Below are 27,349 nucleotides of genomic sequence, written 5' to 3'. Positions count from 1 at the left end.
ATACAGGAGAAGTAGTACTGTGCACTGTATATATACAGGAGAAGTAGTACTGTGCACTGTGTATATATACAGGAGAAGTAGTACTGTGCACTGTATATATATATACAGGAGAAGTAGTACTGTGCACTGTCTATATATACAGGAGAAGTAGTACTGTGCACTGTGTATATACAGGAGAAGTAGTACTGTGCACTGTATATATATACAGGAGAAGTAGTACTGTGCACTATATATATACAGGAGAAGTAGTACTGTGCACTGTGTATATATACAGGAGAAGTAGTACTGTGCACTGTATATATATACAGGAGAAGTAGTACTGTGCACTGTATATATACAGGAGAAGTAGTACTGTGCACTGTGTATATATACAGGAGAAGTAGTACTGTGCACTGTATATATATACAGGAGAAGTAGTACTGTGCACTGTATATATACAGGAGAAGTAGTACTGTGCACTGTGTATATATACAGGAGAAGTAGTACTGTGCACTGTATATATACAGGAGAAGTAGTACTGTGCACTGTATATATATACAGGAGAAGTAGTACTGTGCACTGTGTATATACAGGAGAAGTAGTACTGTGCACTGTATATATACAGGAGAAGTAGTACTGTGCACTGTGTATATATACAGGAGAAGTAGTACTGTGCACTGTATATATATACAGGAGAAGTAGTACTGTGCACTGTATATATACAGGAGAAGTAGTACTGTGCACTGTGTATATATACAGGAGAAGTAGTACTGTGCACTGTATATATATACAGGAGAAGTAGTACTGTGCACTGTGTATATATACAGGAGAAGTAGTACTGTGCACTGTGTATATATACAGGAGAAGTAGTACTGTGCACTGTATATATACAGGAGAAGTAGTACTGTGCACTGTATATACAGGAGAAGTAGTACTGTGCACTGTATATATACAGGAGAAGTAGTACTGTGCACTGTGTATATATACAGGAGAAGTAGTACTGTGCACTGTATATATACAGGAGAAGTAGTACTGTGCACTGATATATATATACAGGAGAAGTAGTACTGTGCACTGTATATATATACAGGAGAAGTAGTACTGTGCACTGTATATATATACAGGAGAAGTAGTACTGTGCACTGTATATATATACAGGAGAAGTAGTACTGTGCACTGTATATATATACAGGAGAAGTAGTACTGTGCACTGTATATATACAGGAGAAGTAGTACTGTGCACTGTATATATACAGGAGAAGTAGTACTGTGCACTGTATATATACAGGAGAAATAGTACTGTGCACTGTGTATATATACAGGAGAAGTAGTACTGTGCACTGTATATATATACAGGAGAAGTAGTACTGTGCACTGTATATATATATACAGGAGAAGTAGTACTGTGCACTGTGTATATATACAGGAGAAGTAGTACTGTGCACTGTGTATATATACAGGAGAAGTAGTACTGTGCACTGTATATATATATACAGGAGAAGTAGTACTGTGCACTGTCTATATATACAGGAGAAGTAGTACTGTGCACTGTGTATATACAGGAGAAGTAGTACTGTGCACTGTATATATATACAGGAGAAGTAGTACTGTGCACTGTATATATATACAGGAGAAGTAGTACTGTGCACTGCCCATATATATATATATATATACAGGAGAAGTAGTACTGTGCACTGTATATACAGGAGAAGTAGTACTGTGCACTGTATATATATACAGGAGAAGTAGTACTGTGCACTGTGTATATATACAGGAGAAGTAGTACTGTGCACTGTATATATACAGGAGAAGTAGTACTGTGCACTGTGTATATACAGGAGAAGTAGTACTGTGCACTGTATATATATACAGGAGAAGTAGTACTGTGCACTGTATATATATACAGGAGAAGTAGTACTGTGCACTGTATATATATACAGGAGAAGTAGTACTGTGCACTGTATATATATATACAGGAGAAGTAGTACTGTGCACTGTATATATATACAGGAGAAGTAGTACTGTGCACTGTATATATATATACAGGAGAAGTAGTACTGTGCACTGTATATATATATATACAGGAGAAGTAGTACTGTGCACTGTATATATACAGGAGAAGTAGTACTGTGCACTGTGTATATATACAGGAGAAGTAGTACTGTGCACTGTATATATACAGGAGAAGTAGTACTGTGCACTGTGTATATATACAGGAGAAGTAGTACTGTGCACTGTATATATACAGGAGAAGTAGTACTGTGCACTGTGTATATACAGGAGAAGTAGTACTGTGCACTGTGTATATACAGGAGAAGTAGTACTGTGCACTGTATATATATAGGAGAAGTAGTACTGTGCACTGTATATATACAGGAGAAGTAGTACTGTGCACTGTATATATATACAGGAGAAGTAGTACTGTGCACTGTGTATATACAGGAGAAGTAGTACTGTGCACTGTATATATATACAGGAGAAGTAGTACTGTGCACTGTATATATATATACAGGAGAAGTAGTACTGTGCACTGTATATATACAGGAGAAGTAGTACTGTGCACTGTATATATACAGGAGAAGTAGTACTGTGCACTGTATATATACAGGAGAAGTAGTACTGTGCACTGTATATATACAGGAGAAGTAGTACTGTGCACTGTATATATATACAGGAGAAGTAGTACTGTGCACTGTATATATATACAGGAGAAGTAGTACTGTGCACTGTATATATACAGGAGAAGTAGTACTGTGCACTGTCCATATATACAGGAGAAGTAGTACTGTGCACTGTATATATATACAGGAGAAGTAGTACTGTGCACTGTATATATACAGGAGAAGTAGTACTGTGCACTGTATATATATACAGGAGAAGTAGTACTGTGCACTGTGTATATATACAGGAGAAGTAGTACTGTGCACTGTGTATATATACAGGAGAAGTAGTACTGTGCACTGTATATATACAGGAGAAGTAGTACTGTGCACTGTATATATATACAGGAGAAGTAGTACTGTGCACTGTATATATATACAGGAGAAGTAGTACTGTGCACTATATATATATATACAGGAGAAGTAGTACTGTGCACTGTATATATATATATATATACAGGAGAAGTAGTACAGTGCACTGTATATATACAGGAGAAGTAGTACTGTGCAGTGTATATATACAGGAGAAGTAGTACTGTGCACTGTATATATATACAGGAGAAGTAGTACTGTGCACTGTCTATATATACAGGAGAAGTAGTACTGTGCACTGTATATGTATACAGGAGAAGTAGTACTGTGCACTGTATATATACAGGAGAAGTAGTACTGTGCACTGCCCATATATACAGGAGAAGTAGTACTGTGCACTGTATATATATACAGGAGAAGTAGTACTGTGCACGGTATATATATACAGGAGAAGTAGTACTGTGCACGGTATATATATACAGGAGAAGTAGTACTGTGCACTGTATATATACAGGAGAAGTAGTACTGTGCACTGTATATATACAGGAGAAGTAGTACTGTGCACTGCCCATATATACAGGAGAAGTAGTACTGTGCACTGTATATATACAGGAGAAGTAGTACTGTGCACTGTATATATACAGGAGAAGTAGTACTGTGCACTGTATATATACAGGAGAAGTAGTACTGTGCACTGTATATATACAGGAGAAGTAGTACTGTGCACTGTGTATATATACAGGAGAAGTAGTACTGTGCACTGTATATATATACAGGAGAAGTAGTGCTGTGCACTGTATATATATACAGGAGAAGTAGTACTGTGCACTGTATATATATACAGGAGAAGTAGTGCTGTGCACTGTATATATACAGGAGAAGTAGTACTGTGCACGGTATATATACACAGGAGAAGTAGTACTGTGCACGGTATATATATACAGGAGAAGTAGTACTGTGCACTGTATATATATATATATACAGGAGAAGTAGTACTGTGCACTGTATATATACAGGAGAAGTAGTACTGTGCACGGTATATATATACAGGAGAAGTAGTACTGTGCACTGTATATATACAGGAGAAGTAGTACTGTGCACGGTATATATATACAGGAGAAGTAGTACTGTGCACGGTATATATATACAGGAGAAGTAGTACTGTGCACTGTATATATATACAGGAGAAGTAGTACTGTGCACGGTATATATACAGGAGAAGTAGTACTGTGCACTGTGTATATATACAGGAGAAGTAGTACTGTGCACTGTATATATACAGGAGAAGTAGTACTGTGCACGGTATATATACAGGAGAAGTAGTACTGTGCACGGTATATATATACAGGAGAAGTAGTACTGTGCACTGTATATATATATACAGGAGAAGTAGTACTGTGCACTGTATATATATACAGGAGAAGTAGTACTGTGCACTGTATATATACAGGAGAAGTAGTACTGTGCAGTGTATATATACAGGAGAAGTAGTACTGTGCACTGTATATATATACAGGAGAAGTAGTACTGTGCACTGTATATATACAGGAGAAGTAGTACTGTGCACTGTATATATACAGGAGAAGTAGTACTGTGCACTGTGTATATATACAGGAGAAGTAGTACTGTGCACGGTATATATATACAGGAGAAGTAGTACTGTGCACGGTATATATATATACAGGAGAAGTAGTACTGTGCACGGTATATATATACAGGAGAAGTAGTACTGTGCACTGTATATATACAGGAGAAGTAGTACTGTGCAGTGTATATATATACAGGAGAAGTAGTACTGTGCACTGTATATATACAGGAGAAGTAGTACTGTGCACTGTGTATATATACAGGAGAAGTAGTACTGTGCACTGTGTATATATACAGGAGAAGTAGTACTGTGCACTGTATATATACAGGAGAAGTAGTACTGTGCACGGTATATATATACAGGAGAAGTAGTACTGTGCACGGTATATATATACAGGAGAAGTAGTACTGTGCACTGTATATATACAGGAGAAGTAGTACTGTGCACTGTATATATATACAGGAGAAGTAGTACTGTGCACTGTATATATACAGGAGAAGTAGTACTGTGCACTGTATATATATATACAGGAGAAGTAGTACTGTGCACTGTATATATATATACAGGAGAAGTAGTACTGTGCAGTGTATATATATACAGGAGAAGTAGTAATGTGCACTGTATATATACAGGAGAAGTAGTACTGTGCACTGTGTATATATACAGGAGAAGTAGTACTGTGCACTGTGTATATATACAGGAGAAGTAGTACTGTGCACTGTATATATACAGGAGAAGTAGTACTGTGCACGGTATATATATACAGGAGAAGTAGTACTGTGCACGGTATATATATACAGGAGAAGTAGTACTGTGCACTGTATATATACAGGAGAAGTAGTACTGTGCACTGTATATATATACAGGAGAAGTAGTACTGTGCACTGTATATATACAGGAGAAGTAGTACTGTGCACTGTATATATATATACAGGAGAAGTAGTACTGTGCACTGTATATATACAGGAGAAGTAGTACTGTGCACTGTATATATACAGGAGAAGTAGTACTGTGCACTGTATATACAGTAGAAGTAGTACTGTGCACTGTATATATATACAGGAGAAGTAGTACTGTGCACTGTATATATATATATACAGGAGAAGTAGTACTGTGCACTGTATATATATACAGGAGAAGTAGTACTGTGCACTGTATATATATAGGAGAAGTAGTACTGTGCACTGTATATATATACAGGAGAAGTAGTACTGTGCACTGTATATATATACAGGAGAAGTAGTACTGTGCACTGTATATATACAGGAGAAGTAGTACTATGCACTGTATATATATACAGGAGAAGTAGTACTGTGCACTGTATATATACAGGAGAAGTAGTACTGTGCACTGTATATATACAGGAGAAGTAGTACTGTGCACTGTATATATACAGGAGAAGTAGTACTGTGCACTGTATATATATACAGGAGAAGTAGTACTGTGCACTGTATATATATATACTGGAGAAGTAGTACTGTGCACTGTATATATACAGGAGAAGTAGTACTGTGCACTGTATATATACAGGAGAAGTAGTACTGTGCACTGTATATATACAGGAGAAGTAGTACTGTGCACTGTATATATACAGGAGAAGTAGTACTGTGCACTGTATATATACAGGAGAAGTAGTACTGTGCACTGTGTATATACAGGAGAAGTAGTACTGTGCACTGTATATATACAGGAGAAGTAGTACTGTGCACTGTATATATACAGGAGAAGTAGTACTGTGCACTGTATATATACAGGAGAAGTAGTACTGTGCACTGTATATATATACAGGAGAAGTAGTACTGTGCACTGTATATATATACAGGAGAAGTAGTACTGTGCACTGTATATATACAGGAGAAGTAGTACTGTGCACTGTGTATATATACAGGAGAAGTAGTACTATGCACTGTATATATATATACAGGAGAAGTAGTACTGTGCACTGTATATATATATAGGAGAAGTAGTACTGTGCACTGTATATATATACAGGAGAAGTAGTACTGTGCGCTGTATATATACAGGAGAAGTAGTACTGTGCACTGTATATATACAGGAGAAGTAGTACTGTGCACTGTATATATATATAGGAGAAGTAGTACTGTGCACTGTATATATATACAGGAGAAGTAGTACTGTGCGCTGTATATATACAGGAGAAGTAGTACTGTGCACTGTATATATATATATACAGGAGAAGTAGTACTGTGCACTGTATATATACAGGAGAAGTAGTACTGTGCACTGTATATATACAGGAGAAGTAGTACTGTGCACTGTATATATACAGGAGAAGTAGTACTGTGCACTGTGTATATATACAGGAGAAGTAGTACTGTGCACTGTATATATATACAGGAGAAGTAGTACTGTACACTGTATATATACAGGAGAAGTAGTACTGTGCACTGCCCATATATACAGGAGAAGTAGTACTGTGCACTGTATATATATACAGGAGAAGTAGTACTGTGCACTGTATATATACAGGAGAAGTAGTACTGTGCACTGTATATATACAGGAGAAGTAGTACTGTGCACTGTATATATACAGGAGAAGTAGTACTGTGCACTGTATATATACAGGAGAAGTAGTACTGTGCACTGTATATATACAGGAGAAGTAGTACTGTGCACTGTATATATACAGGAGAAGTAGTACTGTGCACTGTATATACAGGAGAAGTAGTACTGTGCACTGTATATATATACACAGGAGAAGTAGTACTGTGCACTGTATATATACACAGGAGAAGTAGTACTGTGCACTGTGTATATATACAGGTATATATACAGGAGAAGTAGTACTGTGCACTGTATATACATACAGGAGAAGTAGTACTGTGCACTGTATATATATACAGGAGAAGTAGTACTGTGCACTGTATATGTATACAGGAGAAGTAGTACTGTGCACTGTATATATATACAGGAGAAGTAGTACTGTGCACTGCCCATATATACAGGAGAAGTAGTCACGTGTGTATGTGTATATATACAGGAGAAGTAGTACTGTGCACTGTATATATATACAGGAGAAGTAGTACTGTGCACTGTATATATATACAGGAGAAGTAGTACTGTGCACTGTATATATATACAGGAGAAGTAGTACTGTGCACTGTATATATATACAGGAGAAGTAGTACTGTGCACTGCCCATATATACAGGAGAAGTAGTACTGTGCACTGTGTATATATACAGGAGAAGTAGTACTGTGCACTGTATATATATACAGGAGAAGTAGTACTGTGCACTGTATATATATATATACAGGAGAAGTAGTACTGTGCACTGTATATATACAGGAGAAGTAGTACTGTGCACTGTATATATATATAGGAGAAGTAGTACTGTACACTGTATATATATACAGGAGAAGTAGTACTGTGCACTGTATATATATACAGGAGAAGTAGTACTGTGCACTGTATATATACAGGAGAAGTAGTACTGTGCACTGTATATATATACAGGAGAAGTAGTACTGTGCACTGTATATATACAGGAGAAGTAGTACTGTGCACTGTATATATATACAGGAGAAGTAGTACTGTGCACTGTATATATATATACAGGAGAAGTAGTACTGTGCACTGTATATATATACAGGAGAAGTAGTACTGTGCACTGTATATATATATACAGGAGAAGTAGTACTGTGCACTGTATATATATATACAGGAGAAGTAGTACTGTGCACTGTATATATACAGGAGAAGTAGTACTGTGCACTGTATATATATACAGGAGAAGTAGTACTGTGCACTGTATATATATACAGGAGAAGTAGTACTGTGCACTGTATATATACAGGAGAAGTAGTACTGTGCACTGTATATATAACAGGAGAAGTTGTACTGTGCACTGTATATATACAGGAGAAGTTGTACTGTGCACTGTATATATACAGGAGAAGTAGTACTGTGCACTGTATATATACAGGAGAAGTAGTACTGTGCACTGTATATATACAGGAGAAGTAGTACTGTGCACTGTATATATACAGGAGAAGTAGTACTGTGCACTGTATATATACAGGAGAAGTAGTACTGTGCACTGTATATATACAGGAGAAGTAGTACTGTGCACTGTATATATACAGGAGAAGTAGTACTCTGCACTGTATATATACGGGAGAAGTAGTACTGTGCACTGTATATATACAGGAGAAGTAGTACTGTGCACTGTGTATATATACAGGAGAAGTAGTACTGTGCACTGTATATATACAGGAGAAGTAGTACTGTGCACTGTATATATACAGGAGAAGTAGTACTGTGCACTGTGTATATATACAGGAGAAGTAGTACTGTGCACTGTGTATATATACAGGAGAAGTAGTACTGTGCACTGTGTATATATACAGGAGAAGTAGTACTGTGCACTGTGTATATATACAGGAGAAGTAGTACTGTGCACTGTGTATATATACAGGAGAAGTAGTACTGTGCACTGTCTATATATACAGGAGAAGTAGTACTGTGCAGTGTATATATACAGGAGAAGTAGTACTGTGCACTGTGTATATATACAGGAGAAGTAGTACTGTGCACTGTATATATATACAGGAGAAGTAGTACTGTGCACTGTATATATATACAGGAGAAGTAGTACTGTGCACTGTGTATATACAGGAGAAGTAGTACTGTGCACTGTATATATACAGGAGAAGTAGTACTGTGCACTGTATATATACAGGAGAAGTAGTACTGTGCACTGTATATATATACAGGAGAAGTAGTACTGTGCACTGTGTATATACAGGAGAAGTAGTACTGTGCACTGTATATATACAGGAGAAGTAGTACTGTGCACTGTATATATACAGGAGAAGTAGTACTGTGCACTGTGTATATACAGGAGAAGTAGTACTGTGCACTGTATATATACAGGAGAAGTAGTACTGTGCACTGTATATATACAGGAGAAGTAGTACTGTGCACTGTATATATACAGGAGAAGTAGTACTGTGCACTGTATATATACAGGAGAAGTAGTACTGTGCACTGTATATATACAGGAGAAGTAGTACTGTGCACTGTATATATACAGGAGAAGTAGTACTGTGCACTGTGTATATATACAGGAGAAGTAGTACTGTGCACTGTATATATACAGGAGAAGTAGTACTGTGCACTGTATATATACAGGAGAAGTAGTACTGTGCACTGTATATATACAGGAGAAGTAGTACTGTGCACTGTATATATACAGGAGAAGTAGTACTGTGCACTGTATATATACAGGAGAAGTAGTACTGTGCACTGTATATATACAGGAGAAGTAGTACTGTGCACTGTAATATAATATACAGGAGAAGTAGTACTGTGCACTGTATATATACAGGAGAAGTAGTACTGTGCACTGTGTATATATACAGGAGAAGTAGTACTGTGCACTGCCCATATATACAGGAGAAGTAGTACTGTGCACTGTATATATATACAGGAGAAGTAGTACTGTGCACTGTATATATACAGGAGAAGTAGTACTGTGCACTGTATATATACAGGAGAAGTAGTACTGTGCACTGTATATATACAGGAGAAGTAGTACTGTGCACTGTATATATACAGGAGAAGTAGTACTGTGCACTGTATATATACAGGAGAAGTAGTACTGTGCACTGTGTATATACAGGAGAAGTAGTACTGTGCACTGTATATATACAGGAGAAGTAGTACTGTGCACTGTATATATACAGGAGAAGTAGTACTGTGCACTGTATATATATAGGAGAAGTAGTACTGTGCACTGTATATATACAGGAGAAGTAGTACTGTGCACTGTATATATACAGGAGAAGTAGTACTGTGCACTGTATATATACAGGAGAAGTAGTACTGTGCACTGTGTATATATACAGGAGAAGTAGTACTGTGCACTGTGTATATATACAGGAGAAGTAGTACTGTGCACTGTATATATATACAGGAGAAGTAGTACTGTGCACTGTGTATATATACAGGAGAAGTAGTACTGTGCACTGTATATATACAGGAGAAGTAGTACTGTGCACTGTATATATACAGGAGAAGTAGTACTGTGCACTGTATATATACAGGAGAAGTAGTACTGTGCACTGTGTATATATACAGGAGAAGTAGTACTGTGCACTGTGTATATATACAGGAGAAGTAGTACTGTGCACTGTATATATATACAGGAGAAGTAGTACTGTGCACTGTATATATACAGGAGAAGTAGTACTGTGCACTGTATATATACAGGAGAAGTAGTACTGTGCACTGTGTATATACAGGAGAAGTAGTACTGTGCACTGTATATATACAGGAGAAGTAGTACTGTGCACTGTATATATACAGGAGAAGTAGTACTGTGCACTGTGTATATACAGGAGAAGTAGTACTGTGCACTGTATATATACAGGAGAAGTAGTACTGTGCACTGTATATATACAGGAGAAGTAGTACTGTGCACTGTGTATATACAGGAGAAGTAGTACTGTGCACTGTATATATACAGGAGAAGTAGTACTGTGCACTGTATATATATATACAGGAGAAGTAGTACTGTGCACTGTATATATACAGGAGAAGTAGTACTGTGCACTGTATATATATATACAGGAGAAGTAGTACTGTGCACTGTATATATACAGGAGAAGTAGTACTGTGCACTGTATATATACAGGAGAAGTAGTACTGTGCAGTGTATATATACAGGAGAAGTAGTACTGTGCACTGTATATATACAGGAGAAGTAGTACTGTGCACTGTATATATACAGGAGAAGTAGTACTGTGCACTGTATATATACAGGAGAAGTAGTACTGTGCACTGTGTATATATACAGGAGAAGTAGTACTGTGCACTGTATATATACAGGAGAAGTAGTACTGTGCACTGTATATATATATATATATATATATATATATATATATATATATATATACAGGAGAAGTAGTACTGTGCACTGTATATATACAGGAGAAGTAGTACTGTGCACTGTATATATATACAGGAGAAGTAGTACTGTGCACTGTGTATATATACAGGAGAAGTAGTACTGTGCACTGTATATACACAGGAGAAGTAGTACTGTGCACTGTATATATATACAGGAGAAGTAGTACTGTGCACTGTGTATATATACAGGAGAAGTAGTTCTGTGCACTGTATATATATATATATACAGGAGAAGTAGTACTGTGCACTGTATATATACAGGAGAAGTAGTACTGTGCAGTGTATATATATACAGGAGAAGTAGTACTGTGCACTGTATATATATACAGGAGAAGTAGTACTGTGCACTGTGTATATATACAGGAGAAGTAGTACTGTGCACTGTGTATATATACAGGAGAAGTAGTACTGTGCACTGTATATATACAGGAGAAGTAGTACTGTGCACTGTGTATATATACAGGAGAAGTAGTACTGTGCACTGTATATATATACAGGAGAAGTAGTACTGTGCACTGTATATATACAGGAGAAGTAGTACTGTGCACTGTGTATATATACAGGAGAAGTAGTACTGTGCACTGTATATATAGGAGAAGTAGTACTGTGCACTGTATATATATATATACAGGAGAAGTAGTACTGTGCACTGTATATATACAGGAGAAGTAGTACTGTGCACTGTATATATACATACAGGAGAAGTAGTACTGTGCACTGTATATATATACAGGAGAAGTAGTACTGTGCACTGTGTATATATACAGGAGAAGTAGTACTGTGCACTTTATATACATACAGGAGAAGTAGTACTGTGCACTGTATATATATACAGGAGAAGTAGTACTGTGCACTGTGTATATATACAGGAGAAGTAGTACTGTGCACTGTATATATACAGGAGAAGTAGTACTGTGCACTGCCCATATATACAGGAGAAGTAGTACTGTGCACTGTATATATATATACAGGAGAAGTAGTACTGTGCACTGTATATATACAGGAGAAGTAGTACTGTGCACTGTATATATATACAGGAGAAGTAGTACTGTGCACTGTATATATACAGGAGAAGTAGTACTGTGCACTGTATATATACAGGAGAAGTAGTACTGTGCACTGCCCATATATACAGGAGAAGTAGTACTGTGCACTGCCCATATATACAGGAGAAGTAGTACTGTGCACTGTATATATACAGGAGAAGTAGTACTGTGCACTGTATATATACAGGAGAAGTAGTACTGTGCACTGTATATATACAGGAGAAGTAGTACTGTGCACTGTATATATACAGGAGAAGTAGTACTGTGCACTGTATATATACAGGAGAAGTAGTACTGTGCACTGTATATATACAGGAGAAGTAGTACTGTGCACTGTATATATATACAGGAGAAGTAGTACTGTGCACTGCCCATATATACAGGAGAAGTAGTACTGTGCACTGTATATATACAGGAGAAGTAGTACTGTGCACTGTATATATATATATATACAGGAGAAGTAGTACTGTGCACTGTATAAATACAGGAGAAGTAGTACTGTGCACTGTATATATACAGGAGAAGTAGTACTGTGCACTGTATATATATACAGGAGAAGTAGTACTGTGCACTGTATACATACAGGAGAAGTAGTACTGTGCACTGTATATATACAGGAGAAGTAGTACTGTGCACTGTATATATACAGGAGAAGTAGTACTGTGCACTGTATATATACAGGAGAAGTAGTACTGTGCACTGTATATATACAGGAGAAGTAGTACTGTGCACTGTATATATACAGGAGAAGTAGTACTGTGCACTGTATATATATACAGGAGAAGTAGTACTGTGCACTGTATATATACAGGAGAAGTAGTACTGTGCACTGTATATATACAGGAGAAGTAGTACTGTGCACTATATATACAGGAGAAGTAGTACTGTGCACTGTGTATATATACAGGAGAAGTAGTACTGTGCACTGTGTATATATACAGGAGAAGTAGTACTGTGCACTGTATATATACAGGAGAAGTAGTACTGTGCACTGTATATATACAGGAGAAGTAGTACTGTGCACTGTATATATACAGGAGAAGTAGTACTGTGCACTGTATATATACAATAGAAGTAGTACTGTGCACTGTGTATATATACAGGAGAAGTAGTACTGTGCACTGTATATATACAGGAGAAGTAGTACTGTGCACTGTATATATACAGGAGAAGTAGTACTGTGCACTGTGTATATATATATAGGAGAAGTAGTACTGTGCACTGTATATATACAGGAGAAGTAGTACTGTGCACTGTATATATATACAGGAGAAGTAGTACTGTGCACTGTATATATATAGGAGAAGTAGTACTGTGCACTGTGTATATATACAGGAGAAGTAGTACTGTGCACTGTATAAATACAGGTGAAGTAGTACTGTGCACTGTATATATACAGGAGAAGTAGTACTGTGCACTGTGTATATATACAGGAGAAGTAGTACTGTGCACTGTGTATATACATACAGGAGAAGTAGTACTGTGCAGTGTGTATATACAGGAGAAGTAGTACTGTGCAGTGTATATATACAGGAGAAGTAGTACTGTGCACTGTATATATACAGGAGAAGTAGTACTGTGCACTGTATATATACAGGAGAAGTAGTACTGTGCACTGTATATATACAGGAGAAGTAGTACTGTGCACTGTATATATACAGGAGAAGTAGTACTGTGCACTGTATATATACAGGAGAAGTAGTACTGTGCACTGTATATATATACAGGAGAAGTAGTACTGTGCACTGTGTATATACAGGAGAAGTAGTACTGTGCACTGTGTATATATATACAGGAGAAGTAGTACTGTGCACTGTGTATATACAGGAGAAGTAGTACTGTGCACTGTATATATACAGGAGACGTAGTACTGTGCACTGTATATATACAGGAGAAGTAGTACTGTGCACTGTATATATACAGGAGAAGTAGTACTGTGCACTGTATATATACAGGAGAAGTAGTACTGTGCACTGTATATATACAGGAGAAGTAGTACTGTGCACTGTATATATACAGGAGACGTAGTACTGTGCACTGTATATATACAGGAGAAGTAGTACTGTGCACTGTATATATACAGGAGAAGTAGTACTGTGCACTGTATATATATATACAGGAGAAGTAGTACTGTGCACTGTATATATATACAGGAGAAGTAGTACTGTGCACTGTATATATACAGGAGAAGTAGTACTGTGCACTGCCCATATATACAGGAGAAGTAGTACTGTGCACTGTGTATATACAGGAGAAGTAGTACTGTGCACTGTATATATATATATATATATATATACAGGAGAAGTAGTACTGTGCACTGTGTATATATACAGGAGAAGTAGTACTGAGGAGAAGTAGTACTGTGCACTGTGTATATATACAGGAGAAGTAGTACTGTGCACTGTGTATCTATACAGGAGAAGTAGTACTGCATGATATTAGGAGAAGTAGTACTGTGCACTGTGTATATAAGGAGAAGTAGTACTGTGCACTGTGTATATATACAGGAGAAGTAGTACTGTGCACTGTGTATATATACAGGAGAAGTAGTACTGTGCACTGTATATATACAGGAGAAGTAGTACTGTGCACTGTATATATACAGGAGAAGTAGTACTGTGCACTGTATATATACAGGAGAAGTAGTACTGTGCACTGTATATATACAGGAGAAGTAGTACTGTGCACTGTATATATACAGGAGAAGTAGTACTGTGCACGTGTATATATACAGGAGAAGTAGTACTGTGCACTGTATATATACAGGAGAAGTAGTACTGTGCACTGTATATATACAGGAGAAGTAGTACTGTGCACTTGTATATATACAGGAGAAGTAGTACTGTGCACGTGTATATATACAGGAGAAGTAGTACTGTGCACTGTATATATATACAGGAGAAGTAGTACTGTGCACTGTATATATACAGGAGAAGTAGTACTGTGCACTGTATATATACAGGAGAAGTAGTACTGTGCACTGTGTATATATACAGGAGAAGTAGTACTGTGCACTGTGTATATATACAGGAGAAGTAGTACTGTGCACTGTATATATACAGGAGAAGTAGTACTGTGCACTGTATATATACAGGAGAAGTAGTACTGTGCACTGTATATATACAGGAGAAGTAGTACTGTGCACTGTGTATATATACAGGAGAAGTAGTACTGTGCACTGTATATATACAGGAGAAGTAGTACTGTGCACTGTATATATATACAGGAGAAGTAGTACTGTGCACTGTATATATACAGGAGAAGTAGTACTGTGCACTGTGTATATATACAGGAGAAGTAGTACTGTGCACTGTATATATATACAGGAGAAGTAGTACTGTGCACTGTATATATACAGGAGAAGTAGTACTGTGCACTGTGTATATATACAGGAGAAGTAGTACTGTGCACTGTATATATACAGGAGAAGTAGTACTGTGCACTGTATATATACAGGAGAAGTAGTACTGTGCACTGTATATATACAGGAGAAGTAGTACTGTGCACTGTATATATACAGGAGAAGTAGTACTGTGCACTGTATATATACAGGAGAAGTAGTACTGTGCACTGTATATATACAGGAGAAGTAGTACTGTGCACTGTATATATACAGGAGAAGTAGTACTGTGCACTGTGTATATATACAGGAGAAGTAGTACTGTGCACTGTGTATATATACAGGAGAAGTAGTACTGTGCACTGTAAATATATACATACATACAGGAGAAGTAGTACTGTGCACTGTATATATACAGGAGAAGTAGTACTGTGCACTGTGTATATATACAGGAGAAGTAGTACTGTGCACTGTATATATACAGGAGAAGTAGTACTGTGCACTGTATATATACAGGAGAAGTAGTACTGTGCACTGTGTATATATACAGGAGAAGTAGTACTGTGCACTGTATATATACAGGAGAAGTAGCACTGTGCACTTGTATATATACAGGAGAAGTAGTACTGTGCACTGTATATATATACAGGAGAAGTAGTACTGTGCACTGTGTATATATACAGGAGAAGTAGTACTGTACTGTGCACTGTATATATATACAGGAGAAGTAGTACTGTGCACTGTATATATACAGGAGAAGTAGTACTGTGCACTTAATATATATACAGGAGAAGTAGTACTGTGCACTGTATATATATACAGGAGAAGTAGTACTGTGCACTGCCGATATATACAGGAGAAGTAGTACTGTGCACTGTATATATACAGGAGAAGTAGTACTGTGCACTGTATATATATACAGGAGAAGTAGTACTGTGCACTGTATATATACAGGAGAAGTAGTACTGTGCACTGTATATATACAGGAGAAGTAGTACTGTGCACTGTATATATACAGAAGTAGTACTGTGCACTGTATATATACAGGAGAAGTAGTACTGTGCACTGTGTATATACAGGAGAAGTAGTACTGTGCACTGTATATATACAGGAGAAGTAGTACTGTGCACTGTGTATATACAGGAGAAGTAGTACTGTGCACTGCCCATATATACAGGAGAAGTAGTACTGTGCACTGTATATATATACAGGAGAAGTAGTACTGTGCACTGTATATATACAGGAGAAGTAGTACTGTGCACTGTATATATACAGGAGAAGTAGTACTGTGCACTGTATATATACAGGAGAAGTAGTACTGTGCACTGTGTATATACAGGAGAAGTAGTACTGTGCACTGTATATATACAGGAGAAGTAGTACTGTGCACTGTGTATATACAGGAGAAGTAGTACTGTGCACTGTATATATACAGGAGAAGTAGTACTGTGCACTGTATATATACAGGAGAAGTAGTACTGTGCACTGTATATATATAGGAGAAGTAGTACTGTGCACTGTATATATACAGGAGAAGTAGTACTGTGCACTGTATATATACAGGAGAAGTAGTACTGTGCACTGTGTATATACAGGAGAAGTAGTACTGTGCACTGTGTATATATACAGGAGAAGTAGTACTGTGCACTGTGTATATATACAGGAGAAGTAGTACTGTGCACTGTATATATATACAGGAGAAGTAGTACTGTGCACTGTGTATATATACAGGAGAAGTAGTACTGTGCACTGTATATATACAGGAGAAGTAGTACTGTGCACTGTATATATACAGGAGAAGTAGTACTGTGCACTGTATATATACAGGAGAAGTAGTACTGTGCACTGTGTATATATACAGGAGAAGTAGTACTGTGCACTGTGTATATATACAGGAGAAGTAGTACTGTGCACTGTATATATATACAGGAGAAGTAGTACTGTGCACTGTATATATACAGGAGAAGTAGTACTGTGCACTGTATATATACAGGAGAAGTAGTACTGTGCACTGTGATATATACAGGAGAAGTAGTACTGTGCACTGTATATATACAGGAGAAGTAGTACTGTGCACTGTATATATACAGGAGAAGTAGTACTGTGCACTGTGTATATACAGGAGAAGTAGTACTGTGCACTGTATATATACAGGAGAAGTAGTACTGTGCACTGTGTATATACAGGAGAAGTAGTACTGTGCACTGTGTATATACAGGAGAAGTAGTACTGTGCACTGTATATATACAGGAGAAGTAGTACTGTGCACTGTATATATATATACAGGAGAAGTAGTACTGTGCACTGTATATATACAGGAGAAGTAGTACTGTGCACTGTATATATATATACAGGAGAAGTAGTACTGTGCACTGTATATATACAGGAGAAGTAGTACTGTGCACTGTATATATACAGGAGAAGTAGTACTGTGCAGTGTATATATACAGGAGAAGTAGTACTGTGCACTGTATATATACAGGAGAAGTAGTACTGTGCACTGTATATATACAGGAGAAGTAGTACTGTGCACTGTATATACAGGAGAAGTAGTACTGTGCACTGTGTATATATACAGGAGAAGTAGTACTGTGCACTGTATATATACAGGAGAAGTAGTTCTGTGCACTGTATATATATATATATATATATATATATATATATATATATATATATATATATATATATACAGGAGAAGTAGTACTGTGCACTGTATATATACAGGAGAAGTAGTACTGTGCACTGTATATATATACAGGAGAAGTAGTACTGTGCACTGTGTATATATACAGGAGAAGTAGTACTGTGCACTGTATATACACAGGAGAAGTAGTACTGTGCACTGTATATATATACAGGAGAAGTAGTACTGTGCACTGTGTATATATACAGGAGAAGTAGTTCTGTGCACTGTATATATATATATATATATATATATATATATATATATATATATATATATACAGGAGAAGTAGTACTGTGCACTATATATACAGGAGAAGTAGTACTGTGCACTGTATATATATACAGGAGAAGTAGTACTGTGCACTGTATATACAGGAGAAGTAGTACTGTGCACTGTATATATACAGGAGAAGTAGTACTGTGCAGTGTATATATATACAGGAGAAGTAGTACTGTGCACTGTATATATATACAGGAGAAGTAGTACTGTGCACTGTGTATATATACAGGAGAAGTAGTACTGTGCACTGTGTATATATACAGGAGAAGTAGTACTGTGCACTGTATATATACAGGAGAAGTAGTACTGTGCACTGTGTATATATACAGGAGAAGTAGTACTGTGCACTGTATATATATACAGGAGAAGTAGTACTGTGCACTGTATATATACAGGAGAAGTAGTACTGTGCACTGTGTATATATACAGGAGAAGTAGTACTGTGCACTGTATATATAGGAGAAGTAGTACTGTGCACTGTATATATATATATACAGGAGAAGTAGTACTGTGCACTGTATATATACAGGAGAAGTAGTACTGTGCACTGTATATATACATACAGGAGAAGTAGTACTGTGCACTGTATATATATACAGGAGAAGTAGTACTGTGCACTGTGTATATATACAGGAGAAGTAGTACTGTGCACTTTATATACATACAGGAGAAGTAGTACTGTGCACTGTATATATATACAGGAGAAGTAGTACTGTGCACTGTGTATATATACAGGAGAAGTAGTACTGTGCACTGTATATATACAGGAGAAGTAGTACTGTGCACTGCCCATATATACAGGAGAAGTAGTACTGTGCACTGTATATATATATACAGGAGAAGTAGTACTGTGCACTGTATATATACAGGAGAAGTAGTACTGTGCACTGTATATATATACAGGAGAAGTAGTACTGTGCACTGTATATATACAGGAGAAGTAGTACTGTGCACTGTATATATACAGGAGAAGTAGTACTGTGCACTGCCCATATATACAGGAGAAGTAGTACTGTGCACTGCCCATATATACAGGAGAAGTAGTACTGTGCACTGTATATATACAGGAGAAGTAGTACTGTGCACTGTATATATACAGGAGAAGTAGTACTGTGCACTGTGTATATACAGGAGAAGTAGTACTGTGCACTGTATATATACAGGAGAAGTAGTACTGTGCACTGTATATATATACAGGAGAAGTAGTACTGTGCACTGCCCATATATACAGGAGAAGTAGTACTGTGCACTGTATATATACAGGAGAAGTAGTACTGTGCACTGTATATATATATATATACAGGAGAAGTAGTACTGTGCACTGTATAAATACAGGAGAAGTAGTACTGTGCACTGTATATATACAGGAGAAGTAGTACTGTGCACTGTATATATATACAGGAGAAGTAGTACTGTGCACTGTATACATACAGGAGAAGTAGTACTGTGCACTGTATATATACAGGAGAAGTAGTACTGTGCACTGTATATATACAGGAGAAGTAGTACTGTGCACTGTATATATACAGGAGAAGTAGTACTGTGCACTGTATATATACAGGAGAAGTAGTACTGTGCACTGTATATATACAGGAGAAGTAGTACTGTGCACTGTATATATACAGGAGAAGTAGTACTGTGCACTGTATATATACAGGAGAAGTAGTACTGTGCACTGTATATATACAATAGAAGTAGTACTGTGCACTGTGTATATATACAGGAGAAGTAGTACTGTGCACTGTATATATACAGGAGAAGTAGTACTGTGCACTGTATATATACAGGAGAAGTAGTACTGTGCACTGTGTATATATATATAGGAGAAGTAGTACTGTGCACTGTATATATACAGGAGAAGTAGTACTGTGCACTGTATATATATACAGGAGAAGTAGTACTGTGCACTGTATATATATAGGAGAAGTAGTACTGTGCACTGTGTATATATACAGGAGAAGTAGTACTGTGCACTGTATAAATACAGGTGAAGTAGTACTGTGCACTGTATATATACAGGAGAAGTAGTACTGTGCACTGTGTATATATACAGGAGAAGTAGTACTGTGCACTGTGTATATACATACAGGAGAAGTAGTACTGTGCAGTGTGTATATACAGGAGAAGTAGTACTGTGCAGTGTATATATACAGGAGAAGTAGTACTGTGCACTGTATATATACAGGAGAAGTAGTACTGTGCACTGTATATATACAGGAGAAGTAGTACTGTGCACTGTATATATACAGGAGAAGTAGTACTGTGCACTGTATATATACAGGAGAAGTAGTACTGTGCACTGTATATATATACAGGAGAAGTAGTACTGTGCACTGTGTATATACAGGAGAAGTAGTACTGTGCACTGTGTATATATATACAGGAGAAGTAGTACTGTGCACTGTGTATATACAGGAGAAGTAGTACTGTGCACTGTATATATACAGGAGACGTAGTACTGTGCACTGTATATATACAGGAGAAGTAGTACTGTGCACTGTATATATACAGGAGAAGTAGTACTGTGCACTGTATATATACAGGAGAAGTAGTACTGTGCACTGTATATATACAGGAGAAGTAGTACTGTGCACTGTATATATACAGGAGACGTAGTACTGTGCACTGTATATATACAGGAGAAGTAGTACTGTGCACTGTATATATACAGGAGAAGTAGTACTGTGCACTGTATATATATATACAGGAGAAGTAGTACTGTGCACTGTATATATATACAGGAGAAGTAGTACTGTGCACTGTATATATACAGGAGAAGTAGTACTGTGCACTGCCCATATATACAGGAGAAGTAGTACTGTGCACTGTGTATATACAGGAGAAGTAGTACTGTGCACTGTATATATATATATATATATATACAGGAGAAGTAGTACTGTGCACTGTGTATATATACAGGAGAAGTAGTACTGTGCACTGTGTATATATACAGGAGAAGTAGTACTGTGCACTGTATATATACAGGAGAAGTAGTACTGTGCACTGTATATATACAGGAGAAGTAGTACTGTGCACTGTGTATATATACAGGAGAAGTAGTACTGTGCACTGTATATATACAGGAGAAGTAGTACTGTGCACTGCCCATATATACAGGAGAAGTAGTACTGTGCACTGCCCATATATACAGGAGAAGTAGTACTGTGCACTGTATATATACAGGAGAAGTAGTACTGTGCACTGTATATATACAGGAGAAGTAGTACTGTGCACTGTATATACAGGAGAAGTAGTACTGTGCACTGTGTATATATACAGGAGAAGTAGTACTGTGCACTGTATATATATACAGGAGAAGTAGTACTGTGCACTGTATATATATACAGGAGAAGTAGTACTGTGCACTGTATATATACAGGAGAAGTAGTACTGTGCACTGTATATATATACAGGAGAAGTAGTACTGTGCACTGTATATATACAGGAGAAGTAGTACTGTGCACTGTGTATATATACAGGAGAAGTAGTACTGTGCACTGTATAAATACAGGAGAAGTAGTACTGTGCACTGTATATATATATATACAGGAGAAGTAGTACTGTGCACTGTATATATACAGGAGAAGTAGTACTGTGCACTGTGTATATATACAGGAGAAGTAGTACTGTGCACTGTATATACATACAGGAGAAGTAGTACTGTGCACTGTATATATACAGGAGAAGTAGTACTGTGCACTGTATATATATACAGGAGAAGTAGTACTGTGCACTGTATATATACAGGAGAAGTAGTACTGTGCACTGTATATATACAGGAGAAGTAGTACTGTGCACTGTATATATACAGGAGAAGTAGTACTGTGCACTGTGTATATATACAGGAGAAGTAGTACTGTGCACTGTGTATATATACAGGAGAAGTAGTACTGTGCACTGTATATACATACAGGAGAAGTAGTACTGTGCACTGTGTATATATACAGGAGAAGTAGTACTGTGCACTGTGTATATATACAGGAGAAGTAGTACTGTGCACTGTATATATACAGGAGAAGTAGTACTGTGCACTGTATATATATAGGAGAAGTAGTACTGTGCACTGCCCATATATACAGGAGAAGTAGTACTGTGCACTGTATATATATACAGGAGAAGTAGCACTGTGCACTGTATATATACAGGAGAAGTAGTACTGTGCACTGTGTATATATACAGGAGAAGTAGTACTGTGCACTGTATATATACAGGAGAAGTAGTACTGTGCACTGTGTATATATACAGGAGAAGTAGTACTGTGCACTGTATATATATATACAGGAGAAGTAGTACTGTGCACTGTGTATATATACAGGAGAAGTAGTACTGTGCACTGTATATATATATACAGGAGAAGTAGTACTGTGCACTGTCTATATATGCAGGAGAAGTAGTACTGTGCACTGTATATATACAGGAGAAGTAGTACTGTGCACTGTATATATATATATACAGGAGAAGTAGTACTGTGCACTGTATATATACAGGAGAAGTAGTACTGTGCACTGTGTATATACAGGAGAAGTAGTACTGTGCACTGTGTATATACAGGAGAAGTAGTGCTGTGCACTGTATATATATACAGGAGAAGTAGTACTGTGCACTGTGTATATATACAGGAGAAGTAGTACTGTGCACTGTGTATATATACAGGAGAAGTAGTACTGTGCACTGTATATATATACAGGAGAAGTAGTACTGTGCACTGTATATATACAGGAGAAGTAGTACTGTGCACTGTATATATATACAGGAGAAGTAGTACTGTGCACTGTATATATACAGGAGAAGTAGTGCTGTGCACTGTATATATATACAGGAGAAGTAGTACTGTGCACTGTGTATATATACAGGAGAAGTAGTACTGTGCACTGTGTATATATACAGGAGAAGTAGTACTGTGCACTGTATATATACAGGAGAAGTAGTACTGTGCACTGTATATATACAGGAGAAGTAGTACTGTGCACTGTATATATATACAGGAGAAGTAGTACTGTGCACTGTGTATATATACAGGAGAAGTAGTACTGTGCACTGTATATATATACAGGAGAAGTAGTACTGTGCACTGTATATATATACAGGAGAAGTAGTACTGTGCACTGTATATATACAGGAGAAGTAGTACTGTGCACTGTATATATACAGGAGAAGTAGTACTGTGCACTGTATATATATACAGGAGAAGTAGTACTGTGCACTGTATATATACAGGAGAAGTAGTACTGTGCACTGTATATATACAGGAGAAGTAGTACTGTGCACTGCCCATATATACAGGAGAAGTAGTACTGTGCACTGCCCATATATACAGGAGAAGTAGTACTGTGCACTGCCCATATATACAGGAGAAGTAGTACTGTGCACTGCCCATATATACAGGAGAAGTAGTACTGTGCACTGCCCATATATACAGGAGAAGTAGTACTGTGCACTGTGTATATATACAGGAGAAGTAGTACTGTGCACTGTGTATATATACAGGAGAAGTAGTACTGTGCACTGTATATATATATACAGGAGAAGTAGTACTGTGCACTGTATATATACAGGAGAAGTAGTACTGTGCACTGTATATATATACAGGAGAAGTAGTACTGTGCACTGTGTATATATACAGGAGAAGTAGTACTGTGCACTGTATATATATACAGGAGAAGTAGTACTGTGCACTGTGTATATATACAGGAGAAGTAGTACTGTGCACTGTGTATATATACAGGAGAAGTAGTACTGTGCACTGTATATATACAGGAGAAGTAGTACTGTGCACTGTATATATACAGGAGAAGTAGTACTGTGCACTGTATATATATACAGGAGAAGTAGTACTGTGCACTGTATATATATACAGGAGAAGTAGTACTGTGCACTGTATATATATACAGGAGAAGTAGTACTGTGCACTGTATATATATATATACAGGAGAAGTAGTACTGTGCACTGCCCGTATATATATACAGGAGAAGTAGTACTGTGCACTGTATATATATACAGGAGAAGTAGTACTGTGCACTGTATATATATATACAGGAGAAGTAGTACTGTGCACTGTATATATACAGGAGAAGTAGTACTGTGCACTGTATATATATACAGGAGAAGTAGTACTGTGCACTGTATATATACAGGAGAAGTAGTACTGTGCACTGTATATATACAGGAGAAGTAGTACTGTGCACTGTATATATACAGGAGAAGTAGTACTGTGCACTGTATATATATATACAGGAGAAGTAGTACTGTGCACTGTATATATACAGGAGAAGTAGTACTGTGCACTGTATATATATATATATACAGGAGAAGTAGTACTGTGCACTGTATATATATACAGGAGAAGTAGTACTGTGCACTGTGTATATATACAGGAGAAGTAGTACTGTGCACTGTATATATACAGGAGAAGTAGTACTGTGCACTGTATATATACAGGAGAAGTAGTACTGTGCACTGTATATATACAGGAGAAGTAATACTGTGCACTGTATATATACAGGAGAAGTAGTACTGTGCACTGTATATATACAGGAGAAGTAGTACTGTGCACTGTATATATACAGGAGAAGTAGTACTGTGCACTGTATATATACAGGAGAAGTAGTACTGTGCACTGTATATATACAGGAGAAGTAGTACTGTGCACTGTGTATATATACAGGAGAAGTAGTACTGTGCACTGTATATATACAGGAGAAGTAGTACTGTGCACTGTATATATACAGGAGAAGTAGTACTGTGCACTGTATATATACAGGAGAAGTAGTACTGTGCACTGTATATATATATACAGGAGAAGTAGTACTGTGCACTGTATATATATACAGGAGAAGTAGTACTGTGCACTGTATATATATACAGGAGAAGTAGTACTGTGCACTGTGTATATATACAGGAGAAGTAGTACTGTGCACTGTGTATATATACAGGAGAAGTAGTACTGTGCACTGTATATATATACAGGAGAAGTAGTACTGTGCACGGTATATATATACAGGAGAAGTAGTACTGTGCACTGTGTATATACAGGAGAAGTAGTACTGTGCACTGTATATACACAGGAGAAGTAGTACTGTGCACTGCCCATATATACAGGAGAAGTAGTACTGTGCACTGTATATATACAGGAGAAGAAGTACTGTGCACTGTATATATATAGAAGTAGTACTGTGCACTGTATATATACAGGAGAAGTAGTACTGTGCACTGTATATATACAGGAGAAGAAGTACTGTGCACTTTGTATATATACAGGAGAAGTAGTACTGTGCACTGTATATATACAGGAGAAGTAGTACTGTGCACTGTATATATACAGGAGAAGAAGTACTGTGCACTTTGTATATATACAGGAGAAGTAGTACTGTGCACTGTATATATATACAGGAGAAGTAGTACTGTGCACTGTATATATACAGGAGAAGTAGTACTGTGCACTGTATATATACAGGAGAAGTAGTACTGTGCACTGTATATATACAGGAGAAGAAGTACTGTGCACTTTGTATATATACAGGAGAAGTAGTACTGTGCACTGTATATATATATACAGGAGAAGTAGTACTGTGCACTGTATATATACAGGAGAAGTAGTACTGTGCACTGTATATATATATACAGGAGAAGTAGTACTGTGCACTGTATATATACAGGAGAAGAAGTACTGTGCAATGTCTATATATACAGAAGAAGGGAGAGGAGCAGTGTGAGAGTGCTGAGAGGAGACTGTCCCAGGATACAGAAGGGGAGAGGAGCAGTGTGAGAGTGCTGAGAGGAGACTGTCCTCAGGGATAAAAGGGAGGAGGAGCAGTGTGAGAGTGCTGAGAGGAGACTGTCCCTGGATACAGAAGGGAGGAGGAGCAGTGTGAGACTGCTGAGAGGAGACAGTCCCTGGATACAGAAGGGAGAGGAGTAGTGTGAGAGTGCTGAGAGGAGACTGTCCCTGGATACAGAAGGGTGGAGGAGTAGTGTGAGAGTGCTGAGAGGAGACTGTCCCTGAATACAGAAGGGAGGAGGAGCAGTGTGAGAGTGCTGAGAGGAGACTGTCCCTGAATACAGAAGGGAGGAGGAGCAGTGTGAGAGTGCTGAGAGGAGACTGTCCCTGGTTACAGAAGGGAGAGGGAGCAGTGTGAGAGTGCTAAGAGGAGACTATCCCCGAATACAGAAGGGAGAGGGAGCAGTGTGAGAGTGCTAAGAGGAGACTATCCCCGAATACAGAAGAGGGGAGGAGCAGTGTGAGAGTGCTGAGAGGAGACTGTCCCTGGATACAGAAGGGAGGAGGACCAGTGTGAGAGCTGAGAGGAGACTGTCCCTGGATACAGAAGGGAGGAGGAGCAGTGTGAGAGTGCTAAGAGGAGACTATCCCCGAATACAGAAGGGAGGGGGAGCAGTGTGAGAGTGCTGAGAGGAGACTGTCCCTGGATACAGAAGGGAGGAGGACCAGTGTGAGAGCTGAGAGGAGACTGTCCCTGGATACAGAAGGGAGGAGGACCAGTGTGAGAGTGCTAAGAGGAGACTATCCC

This window comes from Engystomops pustulosus, unplaced genomic scaffold, assembly GCF_040894005.1.
Source record: "Engystomops pustulosus unplaced genomic scaffold, aEngPut4.maternal MAT_SCAFFOLD_230, whole genome shotgun sequence".
NCBI lineage: Eukaryota > Metazoa > Chordata > Amphibia > Anura > Leptodactylidae > Engystomops > Engystomops pustulosus.
Note: the sequence above shows the minus strand (reverse complement) of the source record.